Genomic DNA, 13,385 nt, shown 5'->3' on the forward strand with positions numbered 1-13,385 from the left:
AGGGTCACATTCTGGTGGGATCTCTCTTTGTATCCTTATAAGGCAGCAAGCAGAAGGGAAGCATGCTCTGCTGTGAGTTTTATAAGGGCACTAATCCCATTCATAAGGGCTCCATCCTCATGACCTCATCTAATTCTTGTTACCTGCCAAAGGCCCCGTCTCCTAATACCATCACATTGGGAGGCTGGGGAGGACACAAACATCAGTCTATAACAAAGTAGTGACTTTAAAATTAAATGCAAAGGAAAATGAATGTTGGGCGGTGGGCAAGATCACTGGGGGGCTGTGGGTCTTCAGAGGCACTTTGAGGGAGATGACAGATGTGAATGCACCAAGTGCAGAGAGGACTGTCCTAAGGGACAAACGAGAAATCACGAGGAGCCAGGGTAGTTGGTGACTATTTGTGATTTATTTAGCTTGGTTGAGGCAAGAGAATGAGGTGGATCAAGGAGATGAAAAATTATGTAGAGGATTGGTCTCTTGATGAAAAACTCTCTCACATTGAGATGCCAAAAGCAGAAGAGATGGAGACCCAACTGTAGAAAGTGAGCAGAGGGATGGTAGAAATAAAACCCCATATGTGCGGACATCCATTTCCCTTTGTCGGTGTAGCTATTTGAAGACATACAGTCAAATCTTAATTTAGTGGATCTTCAGTCTGGCTGGTTATCACTCATCTGAAGAATTTTATAATATATACATTTCTGGTTTCTTGATTTACTGGGTCTGAAGTTGGGGTCCATAACTCAGTAATTGAAAGTCTCTAAGGCCAGAGCTTCTGAACTTTAAAGCGCATGCAAATGCCTTTGTTGAAAAGCAGACTCTGATTTAGTAGGTCTTGGGTGGGGCCTGAGATGCTGTGAGTCCAGCAGGCTTCCAGGGGCATGGTGTGCCTGCCCCAATTTGAGTAGCAAGACCAGGATGATCTGGTAACCAGGTAACTTTAAGATCCACTTCCTGAGAGGATCTGAGGTCCAAAGAACAATGTGCATAGTCACCTATCTGAAGGAAGGGTTACATTATTTCTCTAAGCAATGAAAAATAAAGAAAGGATTTTTTTGAAGAGGAACCAACACATAAGGATAGAACAGTGAGACTATTTCTTTTTCTGCATCCACATGTGAAGTCAGTCTCATTGTACTCTAGCCTCATAGTGAGTGAATGAAATAAGAAAATAGAGGTCTTCTAGTTTCCCTGGAATATATAAATAATAGATTATTCCTCTAGTTCGTCTTCCTGTCTTAAGACCCAAGCTGGCATGATTTCAAAAGAAAGGGAAGAAGAAAGAAAGAAAGGAAAAGAGGAAGGGGAAGGGGAGCAGGGAAAGAGGGAGGGAGCAGGTTGGAGAGTGACTGTGGGCACTGTCAACGGGGGAGGACTATAGAGCTGTGTGAGAGACGGAGAGGCTGAAGAGCTACGGCTAAGTGTGCGTGCGCACACGTGTGCACACCCACATGTGTATATGTGAATATAAAATGGTATACAATGTAATTATCTACTGTAATGTATATGTGGTTTTATGTATATATGATTACATTAATATATTGTGATATGTATATATGTTTGTGTATGTCTGAGTGCATATGTATAATTGTATATATGTGTGTAAACATACATATATGTGTGTCTTGTAAGTGAAAGTGTTAGTCTCTCAGTCGTGTCTGACTCTTTGTAATCCTGTGGACTATGGCCTGCCAGGTTCCTCTGTCCATGGAATTATCCAGGCAAGAATATTGGAACAGATTGCCATTCTCTTCTTTGGGGGATCGTCCCAGCCCAGGGATTGAATCCAGGTCTCCCTCATTGCAGGCAGATTGTTTACCATCTGAGCTAACAGGGAACTGTATATAATTATATATGTGTGTGTTTGTGTATGTGTATATATAGGGGCTTCCCTTATGGCTCAACTGGTAAAGAATCTGCCTGCAATGTGGGAGACTTGGGTTCGATCCCTGGGTTGGGACGATCCCCTGGAGAAGGGAAAGGCTACCCACTCCAGTATTCTGGCCTGGAGAATTCCATGGACCGTATAGCCCATGGGGTCGCAAAGAGTCAGACACAACTGAGCTACTTTCGCTATATATAGACAGAGTGAAAGAGAGAGGAACAATAAAATTGATGGAAGACAAACCCTTTAATTCTAACATAATAGTTAGAAATATTATGGTTATCTATAATATCAATAGATATTAAAATAATCTAATAGATTATAATAATCATCATAATTTGATACCTGCCAGTGGTTGGCTACATTCTGCAAACAATGCTTCAGTGAAACAAACATTTTTTAGTCAAATATAGCTGTAATCAAGAGTGTTGACCATGTGTATTCCCACCTTCTATTTTGTGTATATGAAAGTCCCATCCTCTTTTTGGGAGCCAAAATTCTGGTCTTTTCCCATGAAGATCCAGGGGTTCTCTGTGCTGTGGCTTCAGGGGGTGTAGTCTCCATTCTATAACCCAGATCAGCCCAAGAAGAATGCAATTGCTCCTCACTTCTATTTTAGAAATGAAGTTCTACCTTCACCAAGAAGTCTAGGCATAGCTTCATTTCCCTTTAGACCAGGGAGAGTTGTGAGGGTCTTAGGTGTTAGAGCCCAAAAAGGAGCATGGGAGTGAGGCATGGGATTGTGGGGGCACCTGTAGTAGGTTCAATATTCTAGCAGAAGAGCAGTGCATCAAATGCAGTGAAAGGCACCCCTTCCCTCATTCACTATAACTCTCTTATTATCTTGGGCTCAGGTGTGTTGCATGAATATACAATAATGGGGCTAACAAGATGGTTTGGGGTCACAGAGGGATAAACCATGGCATAATCCAGCTCTGAAAGCCGTTCTGGTAATGAAAATTGTAGACCAGTCTTGTGGCTAGTTTTGTAATAAAGATATACAAAGATGAATATAGGTTTCCAGGAATTAATCTGAGAGCATTTGATCCAATTTATACTGGAGTGGCTGCATTGAAGGCAGCTCGGTAGACAGGATTCCAATTTAGGTTGATAGAGTGCTGTGGGGTCCAGGGAGGAAGGGTTCCCTGTAATTGGGAGATGATTTTATTTTTGAAATGCCCATCTCTTGGCTTTGTCAAAGGCTGTGCATCTGTCTGCCTCGCCTATGAATGCAGCCAGGCTCAAGGCACCGAACCCTGCGGTGTAAGCTTCTGGTTCAGTATTCAGCGTGACAGACAGGCTTCCAGTTTTATTCTTTCAGAGGGGACCCCAGGACACACTGCATTTTATTGTTTTGATTGTTCTGTGGACCAAGCAACATTAGACCCACGGAGAGCGGAGGCTCAAGACAGCTTTATGTCATCTTCTCCTTCCCCCTCTCTGTCTTTGACCTGCTAAAAGTGGCCAAGTTTAAGGTTCCTGGGAGTTTTTCTCTGAAGACAGCAGCGTGGGTCTGGGAAGCAGGGGAAACTGCTCTTACTTTGTCCTTGGAAGTGTGTCTTTCTCTGGCAGATGGCCAGGTCAGGGACAGAACCGGAGGCAGCTGAATGCGGGCTGTGACTCTTGAAGAACTGGAATTCCTGGCACACTCTTACATAAAATAGCCTCAGACCAACCCAAGAACGTTGACTGTGTCTACCTTATCTACATGCTCTCTGTTTACCTCTCTGAGCTGCCAATTTAGGAAAAACTTGCTTTAAGAACATTTACATTCAAAACCCATCGACTTTTTTTTAAGTGGCATTAGGGAATTATTCTCCTCAAATCCTGCTTAGATGGCTGTTAAGAGAAACCTGTGTTAAAACTCCTGTTCTGCTTAAGATGAATCAGAAAGCATTGACTTCTGACACTCTCCCTTAGAATTTTGGAGTTTCTTATTTGTAATTTTATTTACAGACTTCAAAAATGTCAAATTTTAGTTCCTTTTACTAATGTAATTTTGAATATATGTGAGTTTATGTTATCATCTATGAATTTATATGTTTACAATTCACTATGAAAACATACCATGATCATTAGAACACCTTTTAAAGCTCAATTTGAAACACTCCTGTCACAAAACCCAAAGAGGAGTTTGTAATACATTTTTATTTGTGCCATGAAATTATCACTTAGGATTTTCATATAAGTATTGAAAAGTTAGCTAAATAACTGTTTCTTGTAATGTTATGGGAATGAAATTTAATTATTACTGAAGGCTTTTTACTTTTCTATTTTTAATGTTATTTTAATACTTTTCTTAATTGCATACCTTGGCTTGTATACTAATACACGCAAGGTGGTATATGATGTGAACATGTGAACTGCCTTTAATAACGAGTAAAAAAGCAGTTTGTATTCAGCTTAAAATAGCCCACAGCTAAAATGAAGGATATAGCTCTGCAGCCAATGAACCCAGAGAGAGTTTAATCATTTAGCCTGCAGATTACAACTAAGGCATTTTTAGAGGATTTTGAAATATATAATATATATATATATACACACATATATACATACACTGGAATTTGCTTATTACTTATATTAATCACTTTTTTGTTTAATAGAAAAGAATGAAGCTTTTTAATTCATTTTGACTTTTATACAGTCTTAGCTTAGATTATCTTTATTGGGAGGTGGGAGTGGTATTTTTAGATGCAGCAAATGAGAAAAAAAAATGCATTTTCAATTGTCAGTAGTTTTTAATTTCTATCAACAATTTTTTAATTGTTCACCTGAAAAGCAAAGCTTTAATGTGTCAGCCTAAATTACAATACAAAAGAAATCAGAAATTATGGCTGTTAACATTTCCCATTTTCAGATCTTACTGATTAGATTAGAGAAAATTATTCCTTATAATTTCACCATAGAAAAGCTATATGTCTAGTCCTATCACTACTTCAAAATGAAATTAAGGAGAAATGTTTCTTAACATAGTATTTGTATTTGTATCTTTTTTTTTTTGAGAAGGGAAGATTGCAGCATCTAATTTTACCCATGATTTGTCTTTATTAAAAGCTCTTGTCAGGGAATTAAACTTTTTGGATCTGGGCATTGCCTTAAAAATACAAAGCCTATCATGATGTTGGTTTTATAATAAAAATTAGACTGATTTTAATTTAAAGAGATTTATAAGTGGTTCTCTTAGGAATTTTGTTGTTTTATTCACCAAGTTAGTAGACCAATAGAAACATACCAATGACGTTTAGCTTGCAAGTTAATGAAAAACAAATCCCCTATTGAAATAAACTAGATTTTTTTTTAATATAGAGAGATCAGGTTCATGCCTAAGAAACTTTTCAAGGAGAAAACTCTACTAAATTTCTTTCTCATATTTTTAAGGTCAAATGCTTTCTGTATCATGGAACTCACCTTTTTTTGTGGAGAAATCTTGCTTTCTTAGAATTCACTAATGTCATTTGTAAGGGCAAACTTTTTTTTCAATATGGTATAAGTGTCTAAAATCGAAAAAATGGAAGGAATCAGAAAAGCCTTTTAATGTGAATGATCCGTATATAGGCATCTTAAGAAACATGCATACTGTACATGAGTAAACAATGCTTATGCTGTGAAAGATGCTAAATCAATGTGTATTTAACTTCCGAGGAAAGTTGCAGGGCAGAAGCAAGCGTCTATTAGGGAAACATTATATGGGGTTGCATTTGTGATGGGAATCCTAAGGAGCTTTCTGAATATGTTAACTTTTTTGGATAACTCAGTGATGAAAGCTTACAGCCGAGCAAGTGTATTTCTTAACACAAATTTGTAAGGACGTTTTTGATATCTTCATCTCTAATGTTTCAAAGAAGCTTTGTTAAAGTCCAGTTTCCGTAAAATGTCTACTTGCAAAGTGTCAGATCACAGGAAAAGAAGACTTTTAAATATTCAAGGAATATTTGTTTTTTAAGTAAAGCTTATAAAAATTGCCTGGCAAGCCTGTTTTAAAGACACCAGATACCTTCACCCAATAGCACACTCCTACCTTCTGAAAGAGGAGACTCTACGAGCAAAATGGGCGCTTTGGTTTCTAACTGCTATTTACAGCCAATGATCAATTTGTTATTTTTCTTTCCAAATATACAGATTAAGATAATAAGAGAAGCAACAGTGGATTCCTGGTGGAATTAACTGGTTCCTCTCAAGCTTCTTCATGGCATCAACAGCATTTGTGTGTTCTCCTGGCCCTGCCTGGGAGTGTACATGTTTGTATATACAGGTTTCACTGGCAGACCTAATTTCAGGATACATAATGCATGATTTTGAAACCAATTTGTTATTGTAATAAAATATTTTTTAGGAATGCATGGAAGTACTCGAGAGGAGATTGTTAAATTATACATGCATTGTGGCCGAGTGGATTCATTTAGCTCTGTCTGTAGGTGAATCTCCCCGTGACCTTGGCACTTGCTGGCTAGTATAGAATAACAATCAAAGCTTGGATTGGAAATCCGACCATTTCCAAATATTAACAACTTCTTTCAAAGGAAATGCTGATTTCAGCATTTAGGTAATGGAACATCAGTATCTCTTTCAGAGTTTTTAGGGGAGGGGGAGAAATTAAAAAAAAAAAAAGCATCCATGATCTTAATAGGATTAAAAGCCAGGCTTTTTATTTTTAAAATGCTAATTTGTTTTCTGTATTCTATTTTCATATCAGGGATTGTTATTCACTACCCAAGACCCACAGGCCACTGAAGACTCAGAATTGCATTGGTAACGATAGGAAAGTGACATAAAAGCTTTCTATCTGAAAGGAATTCTATATTCTTTCCAAGCCCATTTTCTTTTTTCTTATGTAAGTCAGCTTGGGGTACAACATTGGAGGTAGAGGGTGGGAGAGGACAGGTATGCACCAGGTCCCTGGCCTGACTCCTATCTACTTACCCTTCCACATTAGCTAACAAACTTGAGTCATTAGAGGGGCATTAATTGAAGCAGCCTGTGACCCATATGAATTGGATGAACTGCCTGGGCTGGAGAAGTTTGGCTGTGAAGTGGAGCGGCCTGAGGCAGGTAACATCCAGTAATCTGCTCATCTGGCAGGCTTTCACCAGCAGCTCACCCATGGCTGTCGGAGCAGTGGGGCAGGGAGAGTAGGCTAGAACTGAGACAATAATTTACCATGTAATTTGTTCTTAGATTCCTTTGATAGACTTCACTACCAAAGACATTTGCAAGAGAAGGGGACCTTACACCCTGACGCCAGCCCCATCTGGTGACAAGAGAGAGCTACATTGTCTGGGCCCCTGACGACCTTATTAGATAGGACTTACCTGTCCTTACCTGCATATTTCTTCCCATTTCGGTTTCTTTGCTTTTTCCTTTCCTGTCCAACCCAGGAATGAAGAGAGAGAGAGAGTAGAAAATCGAGTTACATGCAGGTTGATGAAAACCGAGTGTAGCCATCCAAAGACGCAGGCAATTTTAAGTTCGAGCCTGTTTGGCAAATGAGGTGTCCCATTTGGGGAAATACTGTTCCTGTTTAGGCCCAGCAGGTGTGCTAATGCAAGGCAGGCTTCCTCCAGTTGCCTTATTTAGGGGATGTTACAAATGGAAAGACTATTTAAATGTTCACAAAGACATTAACAAACAAACATACCCCACTCTCAAAAACCCTTTCCTGAAAACTGGGGGGAAAAAAATCAAAGGAAAAAGGCCCACGCTTTGGATTTTACTCACTTGTGTTTTTAATAGTTGTTTAATGACCTATAAAGTCACTTTTCTAAGAAAAGAAACATAAAGGAATTCGGTAACTAAAAAAATTTAAAGGGAGGGGGCTGCTGAGATATTTCCTTCCAGCTGCTGAAAGAAACTGAACTGGCTATTTTCTGTGCTGCTTTGAATGGTGTTTGCAGCATTTACATTTCTTCCTTCCTTACCCACTTTGTTGGAGAATATAAATGTTGAGGCTCTTTTTTTTTTTTTTTCCCTGCCAGAACTGTTGGTTTGGTTGGGATTGTGTTTTGTTTTCTGTTTGAAGATACGGCAGATAAAAGGGAGGCATCATCTATGTTTTGCTTAGTACATTGGTTTCTAGTCAGTGTCCTTTTGGGGGAAAAAAATTCCTTCAATTAGCATTTCTCACTAAAACAAAGAGTTTGCTCTGTTCAAGCCTCGTTACTGAAATATTCTAAGGTATATAATGTTGCGGCCTGTTGCCATGAAAATGAAAATGTGAGTCATGTCTTAATTAAGGGGATGCTTAGGCCAGAAGATATACAAGTAAATCCTGCCTTGGAATGGAAATAAAACAAATGGGTGAAACTTTTAAATGTCCCCCTTAACATCAAAAGGTATTCTCCATTTCCCCATGCTGGTTAAATATGTACTATGGAATCTGAAGAAAAAGAAGACCCTGGGCTTTGACCTTGGCCAATAGGATGCTCTGTGTACGGAAAGTGCACCTGAAGTTGGCTGGGTTTATCCTGGTAGAGGAACCACTACAGAGTGTCCCCAAGAAGATAAATGAGGAAATCCTACAGAAATGATAGTGGCTAATGGTTCTCCAGCTTAAGTTCTGGGCTTCCGCTTAACATGGAGAATTAGTCGAAAGGAAGAAAATTTGTGAGTGGATGAAATGGATTACCCAGTGTAGTGGATTGAACAGTGTCCCTCCAAAATTCATGATGACCAAGAACCTCAAAATGTGACCTTATTTAGAAATAAGATCTTAGCAGACATAATTCATTATGGATCTTGAGTTGAAGTTATCCTGAGTTTAGCATGGGTGCTGGATCCAGTTATTAGTGTTCTTATAAGAAAAATGTATAACACACAGAGAGACACAGGGGGAAAGCTGTGTGAAGACAGAGGTAGAGAAGAGGGTGTTGAATCTATAAGCCAGATCAGATCAGATCAGATCAGTCGCTCAGTCGTGTCCAGCTCTTTACGACCCCATGAATCACAGCACGCCAGGCCTCCCTGTCCATCACCAACTCCCGGAGTTCACTCAGACTCACGTCCATCGAGTCAGTGATGCCATCCAGCCATCTCATCCTCTGTCGTCCCCTTCTCCTCCTGCCCACAATCCCTCCCAGCATCAGAGTCTTTTCCAATGAGTCAACTCTTCACATGAGGTGGCCAAAGTACTGGAGTTTCAGCTTTAGCATCGTTCCTTCCAAAGAAATCCCAGGGCTGATCTCCTTCAGAATGGACTGGTTGGATCTCCTTGCAGTCCAAGGGACTCTCAAGAGTCTTCTCCAACACCACAGTTCAAAAGCATCAATTCTTCGATGCTCAGCCTTCTTCAGAGTCCAACTCTCACATCCATACATGACCACAGGAAAAACCATAGCCTTGACTAGATGAACCTTTGTTGGCAAAGTAATGTCTTTGCTTTTGAACCTATGCTATCTAGGTTGGTCATAACTTTCCTTCCAAGGAGTAAGTGTCTTTTAATTACATGGCTGCAGTCACCATCTGCAGTGATTTTGGAGCCCCCCAAAATAAAGTCTGACACTGTTTCCACTGTTTCCCCATCTATTTGCCATGAAGTGATGGGACCAGATGCCATGATCTTCGTTTTCTGAATGTTGAGCTTTAAGCCAACTTTTTCACTTTCCTCTTTCACTTTCATCAAGAGGCTTTTTAGTTCCTCTTCACTTTCTGCCATAAGGGTGGTGTCATCTGCATATCTGAGGTTATTGATATTTCTCCCAGCAGTCTTGATTCCAGCTTGTGTTTCTTCCAGTCCAGCGTTTCTCATGATGTACTCTGCATAGAAGTTAAATAAACAGGGTGACAACATACAGCCTTGACCTACTCCTTTTCCTATTTGGAACCAGTCTGTTGTTCCATGTCCAGTTCTAACTGTTGCTTCCTGACCTGCATACAAATGTCTCAAGAGGCAGATCAGGTGGTCTGGTATTCAAGGAAAGTTAAAAATGGCCAGAACCACCAGAAACTCAAAGACAGGCATGGAATGGATTCTCCCTCAAAGTCTCCGGAAGAAGCAGTGCCGCCAACACTTGTGGCTTCCAGAACTGTGAGACTATACATTTCTGTTGTCTTAAGCCACGAGGTTTGTGTTAATGTCAGGGCAGCCCCAGAAACTTATACACCCAGCACCCAGTTGAGCTATTTTAATCCTAACAAGGAGATAAATCTGAATTTTATCTGCCATCTACAATGGCTTCTTGGTCTTACTTGTATGGTACACAGTTTTTATTAATAGAATGTAAGGGTACCCAGGGCCCTCTGGCATTTTGAAACATATCTTCAGCTGATATCAGGAGGGAGTAAAATGACTGCTTCAGCAAAGGTGCCCTGGAGTCTCAGGCTAGCCCTGGTCCAGAGTTTTCAAGTCTCTGGATTGAGCAGGAAGCTTCCACAAAGAGTCTTCTACCCAAGGGGAGATAAACCCAGATATTCCTATAACTTATCTTTTCTCCCAGGAATCAAAAAAGAATTTTGGGCACTCTCATGCCCTAGAATTCGGCCAAAGAGTCCTGAGAACACAGCTTCAAGTACCCATCTCTCCCGATGATGCAGCACGGTACGTTAGACATGTACTAAAGTTGCATTGTGCTTTCAGGACACCCCAGCTTGGCAGGCAGTGGTGGTGGCCAACTTGGATAATGTGTTTACAAGAAGAGGGACTAACCCATGCAGTAGGTAAAGAAGATCACTAAGCCTACACTTGGAAGGACAGCCTAGACTGGTCTGGGTGACCTTGGACCAGTCACGTAACCCAGACAAACTTTATTTTCCTCTTCTACAAAAAATGGGGCTAGCTCATCCTTCTCTGAGTTCTGAGGTTTAGAGTGATAATGTGTATGAAAATAATCTGGAAATTATTAGGTGCCCTGCAAAGTTTAAGAATTTGAGGTAACCTTTGGGGAAAAGACCTGCAGTTAATTTTTTACCCCTTAGCACCACCTTGTGTCCAAGCTACTGCTCTTGAATTTTGGAGTCCTACGTTACAAAATGGACCAGAAGGATTCATTAAAGCTTTCTTCCTGAAGTCATCAATGTGAAAAGTAAAAGTGAATAAACTCTTTGTGACCCTCACTACTCCTTACAATTAGTCTCAAGTACAAATGTTAAATAGTAGATGTTTTCCTACTCTTCAGAAGGCATAGCAACTGAGAGATATCCCCAAACTCATTGATTTCAGTGTTTTATCCTAAGAGAACAAAGAAGAACTCCAAAGTTAAATACATTGCTTAGGTACCGGTATTTAATACCATGAGAGAATTTTGGAGAAACTACTGTCTAATTCTTAAACTTGAGCAGGCTTGACCACCACAAATAAAGCCACCTGTAGTATGAGTCTGAAATATGGGGATTAAGAATGGCTTAGGTAGAAAATATACCCAACTCAAGGTCTAATGCTAGGGGCTAGCTAGAAGACCTGATAATAGACGGGTATGTTGGGTCTGATCCATGTCCTTGTTTGAACTGATTGGAGGGATGACAACCCAGGGTAGGTGGTGGTTGTTATTCATTCGTTACGCCATGTCCAGTTCTTTGTGACCCCATGGACTGAGGCACACCAGGCTCACCTGTCCTTCACTATCTCCCGGAGTTTGCTCAAACTCATGTCCATGGAGTCAATGATACAATCCAACCATTTCATCCTCTGTTACCCTCTTCTCTTCCTGCCCTCAATCTTTTCCAACATCAGGGTCTTTTCCAGTAAGTTGGCTCTTTTGCATCAGGTGGCCAAAGTATTAGAGCATCAGTATCAGTCCTTCCAATGAATATTCAGGGTTGATTCCCTTTAGGATTGACTGGTTTGATCTCCTCGCAATCCAAGCAACTCTGTAGAGTCTTCTCCAGCACCACAATTTGAAAGTGTCAATTCTCTGGCCCAACTCTGGAGAAGGGAATGGCAAACCACCCCAGTATTCATGCCTCGAGAACTCTTCATGAACAGTATGAAGAGGATGGGTAGGAAGGATGGAGTATAGGAGTCAGAGACCTGGGATAATGGCAATAACTATAATCCAGTGTAAATATGGTGAAATTCTCAAGTGGAGAAACACTCAGTGTAACTTGAGGATAGAGGGAGTGAGTCCCATATTTAAGGGATGAAACCAAGGATTGGCAGTAGTGGAGAAGAGGCAGGACTACCATCTTGGAAGGGAACTCTGTGCCAACCAAGGTGCAGGGTGAGCTTATTGTTGCCATTGTGGGAAGGAAGTGCATTGTTGCCCAGAGAGGAGGCTGGGTCCAGTTAGCCCTGAAGGCACCAAGCCCTTGGTTCAGGGAAGCTGGGGTATTATAGAAAGTGAGATCAAGGATCATGACACATTGCCAGGTTAATATCCCATGGAGTCAGGACGGAGGTAGGTTGAACCCAGAGGTCAAAGTCTTCTAGACCTGTGACCAGATAGGAAGTACATGCTTGACTCACCCTAATGCTGTCCATGAGTGAGTGACAAAACCATGCCCTAGCTTACAAATGTAATCTGTTAGACTTTACCCTTGAGCTATCTTTAGTATATGCCCTGCTTTAGACTATAATGGAAGCCATCTTTCAAGAACCTCATCACTTGTTTTTTACTATAAAGAGAAATGTTTTGAGTCACTTGAGGATTTAATTTCGGGGTCTTCATCTGGCACAGTGTTATGTCATTTGTCTCATAGATATTTGTCCTCCCACCTAGACCATAAGCTCTTTGAGGATAGAAAAAAAAAATTTTTTTTTTACTCCCCCCAAAAAACACAATTCCAGGACTCAAAAACAAAATGGACTAAGAACTATAACCTGCATACGTGACCTATTCTTGGTGACAACCAATTGCTTTCTGTGGCCAAGAGCAGGGACAGCAGGAAGAGGGGTGAGAGGAGGGTAGGGGTGATATTATACTTAGATCATTGCTATTTCACTCAACACGGAGGTAGGCAGCAACCAATCACAGCCCCTATCACATGTGACATCCATGCACATGAAAATTGGACCTTTAAGACTGCATATTCAGAGGCTAATCACCCTCTTTAATACCCCCTCCAACAACCAAGTCTTCGTTTTTGCCTTTATTTCTAAAGACAATGGATACTGCCGGTTAACTGAAATTTTCCAGCAATATTTTGAATCGCTGGCATTAGAACTGCTACTGAGAGGTTTACAGTATTTCAGGCAAAGGTCTTCTTTAATAGAGGCAAAGATTTTCCACTTATCTTCCTGTAATGGCACAGTAACTTTGCTAGGGGGTGGATTTTGAAGTATCACTTAACAGCAATCTATTTCCTTAAGATTCTTGATAACATGGCTTGTATTTCACCACTAATAAATAGGACCAGTTTCAGAGAAAGGCTTTTAAAAACATAGAAGCATCGGATTTCCCTGTACTTTAAAATGTATATATCATTTTGTTTGTTTTTTGTCCTTCTCATTGTCATTTTAGAGCCATCTTCGGAAAGGGGGACATCTTCTGTGTCCTTTCTGGTGAGATAAGGAAGATGCTTCTCATGGCCTCTTCTGAGATGCATCCCGTCCTGGCACTTTACAGTTCAG

At 40.4% G+C, this 13,385-nt stretch overlaps 1 long non-coding RNA gene across 2 annotated transcripts in view; it reads left to right on the top strand.

The window, feature by feature from the left end:
- LOC147353501 (uncharacterized) overlaps positions 1-13,385 on the top strand; it is a 577,435-nt gene that overhangs the window by 133,326 nt on the left and 430,724 nt on the right. Inside the window, exon 4 of one of the 2 annotated variants that reach the window (XR_015145687.1) lies at positions 6,008-6,240. The exons of the other annotated variant lie outside the window; for it this stretch is intronic. This is a non-coding gene — a long non-coding RNA (uncharacterized LOC147353501). Of the gene's footprint in view, positions 1-6,007; positions 6,241-13,385 lie in introns of those variants that run through there. 2 annotated transcript variants of the gene reach the window in all.

Source organism: Bos grunniens, chromosome 18 (genome assembly GCF_055505025.1).
Source record: "Bos grunniens cultivar Pamir isolate PY7600 chromosome 18, Bosgru_T2T1.0, whole genome shotgun sequence".
NCBI lineage: Eukaryota > Metazoa > Chordata > Mammalia > Artiodactyla > Bovidae > Bos > Bos grunniens.